We start from the raw sequence: 11,190 nt of genomic DNA, 5'->3' as shown, positions 1-11,190 counted from the left end.
GAATCTAACTTCATCCCTGGCTTCCCTCCCTCTCATCCACACTCAAAGGCTTGCCTTGTCCCTCCAGCCTGGACTGCGCTGGCACAGCTCACCACTGCCTCAAGAGTAAGTAAGCTGGATCGTGTACAAATGCAGCTTCAGTCTTGTTCAAATGAAAGGCATGGTGCCAGGCAGAGGAGATCTTGTTATCAATCAGCCTTGATTTGAGGAGGGTGACTCTGTTGGTGGGGCTGTGCTTGAAGTAACCTTTCAGATGAAAGTCAAGTACCATCAGCAGGCATGCGTGAAGATTCTTTCAATCATGCAAAAGACTGTGCCTTCTTGGTGTGAGAGGCAGGGACTGGAACCAAATATTATGCTATCTTGGTAAACGGTGTGGAGCTCCATCAGTTTGAAGCCAGGCTCCTGCTCACAAACTGAGCTGGTAATGGGGACCTTGGAGCCATTTGAGATGTTGAAGCTGGTGTCACTAATTGGTCCAATTTGACATCAAGGGCATTTGAGTGGAATTTTGCTTTTAAAAGATGACACTGTAGAGAGAAGATCCTCTGGGCATCAATTTATCAGTCTAATGCCCCTCTAACATGGCTAGTTGTAGGATGCATTGCCTGTCATAGACAGTTATCTACATAACACACAGGTCCTTCAGCCATCCCAGTCCTCTTTGGGGGCCTTTGGGATGTGACGGATCCCTCTAGCTTTGCTGAATACCCCAGTGTTATTTTCTGTTTGGTAATTATGCATTCACAGTGACATTTGCTGAATATCCCAGTGTTATTGACTGCTTGATAATTATGCATTCATAGTGACATTTGTTTTAGTACAGAAGTCCATTTTTCCATTTTAAAATTTTCTCTAAAAAAAAAAAAGCCCTGAAAATACTTTCCTGTGTATAATTGTTTTGCCTGTGTGTATGTCTGGGCAACACATGTGCACAGTGCCTGTAGAGGCCAGAGGAGGGCACTGGATCCTCTGGAACTGGATCTTCAGATAGTTAGTTGTAAGCTACCATGTGGATGCTGGTAGCCAACCCAGGGTCCCCTGGAAGAGCAGCCAGTGTCAACCAGGAGCAGTCAGAGCAACCACTGAGCCACCTCTCCAACTCCCTCATTTTGGTTTCTGATTAAACCTTTAAAGCCATCTCTACAATAGTACATTATTTTTAAATTGTGAAGCATTACAGTGTTTATCCATATGGGGTTTGTTCCAGTGAGAATGGGACTTCAGCTCCCTTTGGATCTATAGGAGCTGTGTAACCCTGGAGAACTCCTTAACTTCCCCCAGGCTTTAGTTTTTCCTCATTCGTAATGTCAAATCATCTCAGTAACTGCCAGTAGAAGCTAAAGACTTAAAGCAGTGAATATGTGTTAGCTCCCTCACCCGGTGTGTCTAAGATGCCCAGTAAATGGCAGCTGGCAGAACATGGCCATATCAATACTGGGTGGAATGAGCACATTTCATTACACAGTGCTGTCTTTCTGCAAAAGGATGACCCTGCGTGCGCTTGTCTGGTGTATATTAACATTCCCCCACCCACCACAGGTACACAGGAGAGAGAGTTTGTTAGTTTGACACACTTGAGAGCTGGGACTCTGTAGGCATGAGTGTGTGGGCACTTGCTTGGTTGTTGATTAATGTAGGAGGCTCTGGCTCACTATGGGCGGTGCCACGCCTGGGTGGATGGTTCTGCGAGGTTTAGGACAGGGAGCTGAATGTGAGTCTGGAAGCAAGCCAGTAAATAGTGTTTCTCTGTGGTCTCTCCTTCAGTTTCTGCCCACGGGCTCCTGTTTTGACTCCTCTCTTCTATGGATTGAGTGTGGATTAAAAAAAATCTCACCTTATATTCCACAGCCAACAAACAGTAAAACTGAAAATGGCCCTGGGAAGTCTGCCTTCAAATGGCCTTTGTTAGAAGCTCCATGCTCCCACTCTACTGAAAAGAGAGCTAAGGAGGGGGTCCACCCTCCCCTTACCCTAAACACAGGGTGATACACACATCAGTCATCACATTAGAGACTGAAGGAAGGCTTATTAAAATGAATGACTTATCCAGGACTAAAGGACAGACTGGCACTCACCAGTTCACACCAATGCAAATGAGTTGCCAATATTTTCAGCTTTCTTGGCTCTGACACATTATAATAATAGTAATAATAGCAATAATAGTAATAGTGATAGTAATATAATGACAACAACAACATGCTATTCATGTATTTGTACTCTGGTGCTCCCAGAATGCTCTCTGATGATCTGCACATTCAATCACACATATATTTCTAGTCCTTGTTTCAATTGTGATGTTCTCTCTTCTCATATTTGCTATCTCTTTGGCTTCTGGACTTGTAATACAAAATTGATGGTTACTGACTTAAAGACTGTGTCATCAAGGTAGATAGATGAAGGGGCTAATGGGACTTCAATTTCAGGAGAAGGTAAAGGAGACACAGCATCCTCCTACTTAAATTCAGTATGCTTCGTGTAGTGTTACGTAAAAAGATAAGGGGAGACGGAATATGTTTGGTGGATGTGCAGTCAGGTGTGGGGAAGGGGGATGCCTCTGCAGGCACATGCTGAGGCATCCCTTCCCTCTAAGGGACCTGCCACATGATGGTATAGTATAGAATAGAGTTTATTCAGGGCATGGGGAGGGGAGTTGAGGGAGTAGAGTAAGAGAAAGAGAGAGAGAGAGGGAAGAGGAATAGATGCTGGCCATGAGCATGTGCAGAGAAAGTGGGGAAGGGAGTAGAGAGAGTGGGGGAGCAAGGAGCAAGGGGACAGAGCAAGAACAAGAGAGCAAGAGATCTAGGAGGGGGCAAGCAGCCCCTTTTATAGTGAGTCAGGCACTGTGGGCGGAGCCTAGACTAAATGCCAACACTTACCCGAGTTTCCACCTGTGGCATTTCCCCCATCTTTGAAGTAGTGGAGCCCTTTGAGCCTTGATCAGACCTTCCTTCCCATACCCTTCATTCTGTCCACACTTTTCTAGCTGCCTCTTCATTCTTGAAATTTGATGTCTTTCTACATGCTCACTCTAGGAGCATCATCTACCTTGATGATATTAACAGACTTTAAGTCAACTGTAACTTTAATTTTTTTTTTCAAATCCTATTTTTAATGATGGTTCTTAAAGGCTTTAACCTTCCTTGTAACCTACCACCCAACAGAGGAAGTGGAAAAGAGAGGAAGTAGACCTGTGGAGAAAGGTTCTTTGGAGCAACTCCCTTCTGTGTTGTCTAGAAATCAACAGTTCAGTTCACAGGCAAGCAGGCAGCGACAGCTCAGTCCACTCACAAACACCTCACGGATCCACTAGCCGTCCACTTCAACAGAGTCGAGTTAGCAACAGCAGTGACATGACCTAGCAGAGACAGCCAGGCCTCAGCCTCAGCTCCAGTCAGCAGGAGGGACCAACAGGAACACCACAAGTTCTCAGCTGTGCCTCTCTCAGGGAAGTGAAGATCAGTGAAGATGCGAGACACACAAGCATTGCACAGCTAGCTGTCCCAACAAGCCAAGCTGTCTCTGTCACTCTGTGAAGTACTATTTATACCCTTCAAACATCACATGTCCTCCATATGCCTTGCCTCAACACGTGCATTCAGTCAGCCTGAGTCCTTGGAAGCGGCAACAAACTGCAGCACAGCACTAGAAGTTTTGGGGTGTGTTTCTCTCTATGGGATCCCGACAAATGCAGCTCAACTACGCAATGTAAGGCAGAACAATATACGTGTGCCATTAGCAAAGAAATCTTTTATCATGTGTCCTTTCATGTGCTTGCCTTAGTAGAACATCCTCTCTCCTGTGTCTACTTCAGTAAAACTTTCCTTTTATGAGTGTGCCTTAGCCTTTCACACCTGTGTCTATTTGAACATAACGTTCCTTCACTGTTTGCCCCAGCAAACCATCCAAACAACTTTCCAAAGAACCCTTAAGTTTCCATTTCAGTCAATAGCCATCCAATTTGCATTACAAGTCCAGACAGTTCACTGAATGCCAAGGTCAGTTGTTTACTTAATGTTGAATTCTTTTTTTTTTTTTTAATATGGAATAGAGTTTATTTAGGGCATGGGAGGGGAGTTAAGAGGGCAGTAGAGGCAGGGAAAGGCAGAGAGAAGGAGAAGGTAGAGAAGTAGAGGCTGGCCATGGCCATGTGGAGAGAGAGGAAGGGAATGGGGGAGAGGGAGACCAAAGGACAAGAAGCAAGAGGCAAGAGAGTGAGAGCTAGTGTTGAATTCTTTGGGATAGCATTTAAAATGTAACTGAAGTAAATACCTAATTTAAAAAATTGGAAAAAAAGAGAGTATTTTAAAACATTTACTTTTAAATTTTTTAATCATGTGCCTCTATGATTGTCCATGTTTGGGTCTGTGAGTGTGAGTGCAGGTGCCCATGAAAGCCAGACTCATCAGACCTCCCTGGAGCTGGAGTTACAGGCTATGATGAGCTGCCTGACCCGGGTGCTGGGAATCTGGATATGAAACCGAACTCAGGTCCTCTACAAGAGCAGTTAATGTTCTCACCTGCAGAGCCATATCCCCAGGTCCCCATTATTTAGATTCTTGAAGGATACCTAGCTCTTAGTCGGCCTAAAGCTTATCTCCTTATCCCACCCCAGCACTCCAGTCTCTCCAAATGACCACTAGCTCAGTAAACACTCTAAGCAAGTATAGATGTCAGATTATATATAGATGCTTGGCTTCCCTAGCCACTGTTAACCACCTTCCTGTCTTTATTTCTTTTGCCACCATCTTAGTCTAAATCCACCCATTTAGCCTCAGTTATAATAGCTTCACAATGTTCTCTCTTTATTCCCTCTTTCAGAACTCCTCTGTTTTAGTTCAATGTTCTTTATATTCCAGCCAGCTCTCGTATTGGTTCCTCTCTTCATTTTCCTTCTTACTTTAAAATTTCAGCAATAACATAGCCATCCTGCAGGTCTCTGCTTGGACAGCTTTTCTTCAGAAGAGATGGTCTTTGGACCTCTGCCACTGTTTTGTGTATTGAGCCTGTTTGTGAATTTCTCTATCTTTCGAGGCATTTAACATTGCCTGCCTTACAGGCTCTGTAGCATGATGACATCATCAGATATTGTCACAGTTTTCTACTGTGATGGTCTTGAGAAGATTGCACTTTGACAGTAATAACATCCCGTGCCCAAGGTGGATCAGAGGTAATCTTACATGTTTTCCTGTTTTGAATTTGAACAATGAGACAATATTCTCAGTGGGGGGGGGGAGGCGGTCTGATGAGTTAACACAAGGTCAAAGCAGGAGGAGAAACTGCTATAGAAAGTCTCCAGAATTGTAACTCCAAGTCATCTTTCTGCTTAGATAAAGCAGAAATAGATGTTCATGGAGGTTGAAAAGTCATAGAAGGATTGATTCCGTCTGAAGAATGTCTAGAGAGCAAGATGACAGCACTTTAAGAACAGTGGCTGAGGAATTATGCAAACAAATGTCACAGATGGCTGTAGATACCGAATGCTCTCTGCCTCACACAACCATACCCACCCTCAACCTCCATAGTGGTACTGTTAAATACAAACATATCAATACACGTCTGTGAGACAACTTTAAAATAACAAGCATGCACATTTATGGAGGTTGGTGTTAGCCCTATTAGTCTTCTTATAATCATTGCCATCTAAGTTATCAGTTTTAACAGCCTAATTCATCTAATTGCTTATGTTTTATATTCCTGTTATTGATAGATATTTTAAAACCTCATTTGTGAGCAATTAAAATGTACTTTTACATTTCTAAATTTCATTTTCTATTAAAGACCTGTTCAGTGATATGCCACAAACATTCTATTTGTATGCAGGGTTCACAGCTACCAAAGGGTTCAGGGATATATAAGTTGAGCTATTCTTTGGGTTAGAATACTGGGACTCACATGTTATTCCTCAGAGATACCCAGAAACATTAAAGAGCTCCTGTCAACGTGTCACTGAGGATCTTCCCTAAGGTAGCTATAGCACTGGGCTTGGGGTTGAGCAGAGCTGGGTGGAGATTTCATAAAGTCACACTTCTTGGCTGCCAACTGAGTAAAATGTAGTGACATCAGGACAGTAACAAAAGCAGGTTCAAGAATGGTCTTGTGAAGATCATATGCTCCGGTATAGGGGAACGCCAGGGCCCGGGGAGTGAGTGGGTTGTGAGCAGGGTGGGGGGAGGGTAGGGGGGACTTTCAGGATAGCATTTGAAATGTAAATGAAGAAAATATCTAATAAAAAAAAGAAAAAAAAGCTGGGCATGGTGGCCCATGCCTTTAATCCCAGCACTCGGGAGGCAGAGGCAGGCAGATTTCTGAGTTCGAGGCCAGCCTGGTCTACAAAGTGAGTTCCAGGACAGCCAGGGCTATACAGAGAAACCCTGTCTTGAAAAACCAAAAAAAAAAAAAAAAAAGTGGGGGCAATTGTGGCTGACTGTGCATGTGAAGATAATCTGTTACTGTCTCCAGGTAGATTCAGGTGTCCCATAAAGGGACGGGTACCCGGTGAAATGGAGGGCACAATTGTAGGGTTTGAGGGTCTAACCCAATCCATCTCCTAGGGTGAAGTGACCTGGAGGGAAACCTCCGTTAACCTTCTAAATGTTCTTCTGCAAATGACTGAACGTCACTTTGCTCACCATCTCCCAGATTACATATTTAAAAATTGGCACCAAGAGATACAGCATTATTGTGGCATTTGCCTATTTGCCTAAAGTCACAGGGAGCTGGCTTTTCAGTAAATGTTAAAAAATGACTAAGGCAATCAGCTAATGGGAGAAAAACCCTAATGTTACATAATAGGTAAAAAATAAGGATGGGAGGTGATTTCATCATAATTAATATAATAACTCTAGTATGCAATGCCAGTAAGTAATGGCAGATGTATTTGTAGGCTTATATTTTTTACAGCCTACTTTAATAAGGATTTAACCTCTCTTTTAGTCCACCGTACACCAGACATAGTAGAAGAGAAAGATTATTAGGATATGGGGGAGGTGGGCCTGTTCTCAGTCAGGTCTGCTAGGAAACACTAAATATGAACCAGCGGTCCTGTCTACTCAGGATACCACACACGCACAAATCAGCAAGGGTCGTTTAATCCAGAATAAACTGCAAGGTTTGCCAGTTGGCACGAGTCTGCAGAAGTGGTAAGAAGCCACAGGAACCTCATGAGAAGTTCTTTGGTGAGTTTCCTCTCTATGAAGCTGCCACAAGCTCAGCTCAGCTGTGCGGTGTAAGACAAACCAATAGATGTGTGTTGCCAATGAAGACTAGTGAGGTGGGGCAAAGAGAACCAATTCTCGAGCTTCCACTGTCAAATTTATATTCTTCCTAAACATCATGTGCCTTTTCATATGTTTGCTAAGGCAAACCATCCTTTAATCTGTGTCTGCTTCAGTGAAACTTTCTTTCATGTGTCTGCTTCAGCAAAGCATTCTGTGTGCCCCAGCAAAATATCATTTGGCATAACTGACTTGCCGAAGAAACCAGAAGTTTCCACTTCATGTACTTAGTCACTGAATAGGCTAAACTTATGAGGGTATAAAGCAGCTTTATTATTTATCATTGTTACCTCTTAATCTTCCTGTGTTGAATGGCATTTTCACTACCTCTAGATGAAATCCAGGATTGCCAGTGTACTTTTTCCAGGTTGGAATAGTCTAGTATAATACAAGACCATATTCTCCTTCTCCCTAATATGGGAGCCAACAGTACTTCTACTTTCATTCTTTTCCCATCTCTCAGGACCAGCAAAGGTGGTTGATACATTGCATGTCCTAGCTTGACTGTGATGGGGTGAGATTATATGACCTCAAATATGGCATCTTTTCATGCCATTTTTGACTCCTCACTTTCTTCTCCCTTTACGTACGTCATGAAAACTAGGAAGGCTTATGACCTTGCTCTGACACTGGTTCCAAGAACTTCCTATGCAAAATGCTATCCCGTGTCCAGAATAAGGTGCCGAAAACGCGGAGATGCTAGGAAGGGTATTAAGCCGGAAACTGGAAGAAGCCTGCCTCATCTCTGTTGTATCAGGGCCACAGGTAAGATCAGGATGGGTATCACTTTTTCAAAAATCCTCAGCACTAGTGTGGTATAAATCTCCAACCCCTTTAAACCTGTGTAAACAACATAAATTCAGTTACAGTATTTATAAGCTGCCTCCTTAGACTGAGCAGATTCACCACCACACTAATCTATTCCCCAGCTATGAGATCCCGTGCTACTTATGGCATCTCCAGGCCATGTAGCTCTCTTCTCCATCTTCCTTCCAACTCTTCTTCCTCAGTCTTCTTCCGCTCTATCCCTCTCTTGACCCACTCTCTAAAACCTTTCCCTTCAACTGCCCGATTGCAGGGTCTAGCCTTTATTTGACCAGTTCAAATGGGGGGGGGGAAGGTTCACATGAAATCACCTGAGTATATGGTCAACTCCTTGTCGGGGCAGCCCTTCTTGAGGAAGCAGAATTAACATCAGAATATAAACAGCACCAGAGCAACCCACAACACACTAGAAACTTCTATAACAGAACAGAGTTGGTGAGCGTGTGTGCATGGTATAGTACTGCTTAATCCCATTGTGTCCTTGTTAAACCTGTGTCTACCCAGTCCTTATGGTGCATGGTATTTAGTGATAATTATTATCTATTTGGGGGGCATCTGGTGATATTTTAAGACAGCAAAAATCTTTTTTATTTCCTGTTATATGTATTTGGCTAGAGGCCTTGTACCTTGTCATGGTAGCTGAATTCTCCGTGTCCCTGTAAGATCCCGTTTTTGTTTTTTTTTTTAAAACATCAATCATGGCGGAGCCCAAAAAGCATGGTTGGTGACAGACATCATTGAGATCACTAATCATCTGGTCTTCAAAGAGGAGATTATTATGGATTATCTAGGTAGAGCCTGGATGCTTAAATTGGAAGTAGAAGGTGAGTGTCACTCAAGAAGAGGTAATAATAGCAGAACAAAGGAGAGACATTGTCTTGGAAAGGAAGGAAAACTCTTGAGAGTCAATGTGTTACCTTGCCAGTGTGGGAGCTGGAACCTGGGTCCTGTAGTCACATGAAACTAAACTTTGTCAATAATTTAAGCAAGCCGATATCCCCCTAGCATGTTCCAATACAACCCTAATTTGCTGGCGCAGTTTTGGTTTTGTGAGACTCTATGCAGAAGAATCAGTCAAAGCAAGCAACCTAGACTTCCTAGAACACTGGAAGATAATGTGTGTATGTTGCCGAAGCAGCTAGCTTCATGAAGCTGTTGTGTACACTCCCTCCAAAGTCATTGCCTCATGCATATAGCATCTCTGTCCTGCTCTTTCCTATAGTTGATGTGAGTCAGGAAACGAGAGATGAACAAGCTCTTTAAAATGTTTAAACATTTATTTTGATTTATATGTGTGTGGGAGGGATGCATGGACACATGAGTATAAGTACTATAGGAGGCCAGAGGGTATCTGATCTCCAAGAACTGGGATAACAGGCAACCTGGGTGCTAGGATCTGAATTTGAGTCTGCTCCAAGAGCAGAAGGTATTAACCATGAGCTAATTCTCCAACCCAACATGCGTATGAACCCTTTTATTGGATGCTTTTGAAGAAATTAATCAGGGAGTGAAAGATTTGCATATACCTTAAAATCTGTAACCCCATGTGGCAATGACCTTTTCTATAGCTGTGTCTATCTATCTATCTATCTATCTATCTATCTATCTATCTATCTATCTATCTATCTATCATCTATAGCTATAATTCTTCTTAATCATCTATTATTTGTTACACCATCTATCACTCATTCTATTAATGATGTATATACCACATGTATGATATATAATGTATTATATATATATTATTTGTCTACCTACTTATACATTTATTTGTAGTGCTGAGGAGCAAACCCAGGGATTTTCATATGCTGAGAAGCTATCGAACTACTGAGCTGAATGTCAGTCTATTTTTTCCTATTTGAAAATGACTTATGCACCCTCTTAGGTCATTAGAACAAAACAAAATGATAACCATACAAACCAGAAAAATCCCTGTGAAATCAAAATTTGATTTGCATTTTTTGTCAGAGCCTCTCTACCTGTGGATTTTCTCAGGCCTTTATCTGATGAACCTACACAGTCAGAATAAGGAGGTCATTGGAATGAATGAAATTTGAATGAAGAACTTGGGATTTTCAATCTTATCTAGGGTGTGTCAGAAAGATCAGAGGGTTGTAAAAAGACTACCTGGAGGGCGGGGGAGTGGGGGGAAGACGTTTGAGAAAGGAGACCCATAGCAAGCCCTAGCTGCATGACAGACTGAAGTCATGTGTTTATCAACTTGATTGAGAAAAGCACCCCTGGGGTGCACTGAGACAATTAAGTCAGGAGGGCTGACCTAATCAATGGATTAATCCCTCAATGGATTCATAATCTGTTGACATTATCCAGAAGGTAAAAGGAAGAAGGTGAGAATGTAAACAATTGGGCGCATGCCTTTCCCAGTCCCTTCCCCATTAAGACTCTGCTCCCTCTGTTTTCTTTCCATCTTGATGTGAGCCAGTCCCCTTCTCTTTGCTTCTTTCCTGCCACATTTGGCCTCTCTGTCATGTGTCCCTGCTGTCCCAATGTCCTGTGTAAGCACACGAGACTGAACAGCCATGTACATTCTCTGAAACACAAGTCCAGATTAACTCTGCCACCTTTGAGTTATTTCTCAGTCATATTGTCATAAAGTTGAAAAGGAGCTAATACGGAGGTAGCCATCTGGCCAGAGAACCCTATAGAGTGACTGGAAGAATCAGAGAAGTTCTACATGTTTTCAGAGTCCTTTGCGCTGTTATAGAAAGAGGAAATATAAAGACAGGCCTCATTTGAAATCATATGCTGTGTAGCCCTCTGGTTCCCTTTGACAGAGACAAGAGCACACATTTCCTCATGATCTGGGCCTTTTGATTTGTTAGGGAATCAGTGAGTTTTTGCTCATAAATGAATTTGACTGAAAGGCATCCACCTTTTCAAAGCATTCTTATCCTTGCTCACATGCTAAGTAAATCAGTAACTGGGACATCATCCCCTGCTTACTACCTATCCACTATGACACCTCCCATTACAGAAATAGTTTTAGGAAACCATTTAAAGATGTCAGGAAGCTGAACTCAGTAATTAAACACAAAATGCGGGCATTTCAAAAGGAAATGTGTGAGAA

Source organism: Mus pahari, chromosome 23 (assembly GCF_900095145.1).
Source record: "Mus pahari chromosome 23, PAHARI_EIJ_v1.1, whole genome shotgun sequence".
Lineage (NCBI taxonomy): Eukaryota > Metazoa > Chordata > Mammalia > Rodentia > Muridae > Mus > Mus pahari.
Note: the sequence above shows the minus strand (reverse complement) of the source record.